Source organism: Etheostoma spectabile, chromosome 16 (genome assembly GCF_008692095.1).
Source record: "Etheostoma spectabile isolate EspeVRDwgs_2016 chromosome 16, UIUC_Espe_1.0, whole genome shotgun sequence".
In the NCBI taxonomy this organism is placed as follows: Eukaryota; Metazoa; Chordata; class Actinopteri; order Perciformes; family Percidae; genus Etheostoma; species Etheostoma spectabile.
Window position 1 is genome coordinate 533,753 of NC_045748.1, and position 803 is coordinate 534,555.

The following is an 803-nucleotide window of genomic DNA, read 5'->3' on the forward strand; positions in this document are numbered from 1 at the left end:
TCAGAACGGACCCACCGCGGTGACGTTTTTGGTGGAACTCTTTGTTTAATAGTCGACTCGGAAGAAAGCAAACGTTTAATGGCGTTTGTGCATTTTTGCAAATTGCTCTACAGGCTGAAGGTGGTGCCAGAGGAGCCGGATTTCTTTTTTTAAATTACCTGCTTCATGTAGTTCTACTGGAACATAGAGTCAGTTTCAGCAACAGAAACAGAAAGTTATTTTTATAGGTCTTACCTACGGCATCTTTAACCAAATACTATACAACCAGACATGTTCCAGCAGTAGTGTGACCGAAAAGCGGGGAGAAATCAACAACATTGGTAGCCGAGATTACAGTTTCTCTGGCGTTAGCATGTAGCTACACAATATGTGACAATGAACACTGCAGTGACGTTAGCCTAAAAACACACCTCAGTAGTGTGCCTTGTGCAGATGACCAATCATAAGCTGTATCTCATGTCACATGTAAAAAATAAATGATGGTCCAACTAAATGAAAACCGGTTGGGATGGCAGGATGCTGTGGTTCAGTATGCCTTCAATTTGGAATAAATCAAAGTGTCACCAGCAAAGCACCCCCACACCATCACACCTCCTCCTCCACGCTTCAAGGTGTGAACCAGGCATGTAGAATTCATCCGGTCACCGTTTCTCCGTCTCGCAAAGACACACCAGGTGGAACCAAAGATCTCAAATTTGGACTCATCAGACCAAAGCACAGATATCCACTGGTCTAATGTCCATTCCTTGTGTTTCTTGGCCCAAACAAATCTTGTCTGCTTGTTGCCTCTCCTTAGCAGTGGT

At 44.0% G+C, this 803-nt stretch overlaps 1 protein-coding gene across 2 annotated transcripts in view; it reads left to right on the forward strand.

Moving 5' to 3' along the window:
* Positions 1–803, forward strand: part of ehmt1b (euchromatic histone-lysine N-methyltransferase 1b) — a 41,090-nt gene that overhangs the window by 12,595 nt on the left and 27,692 nt on the right. The gene's annotated exons all lie outside the window — the stretch shown is intronic.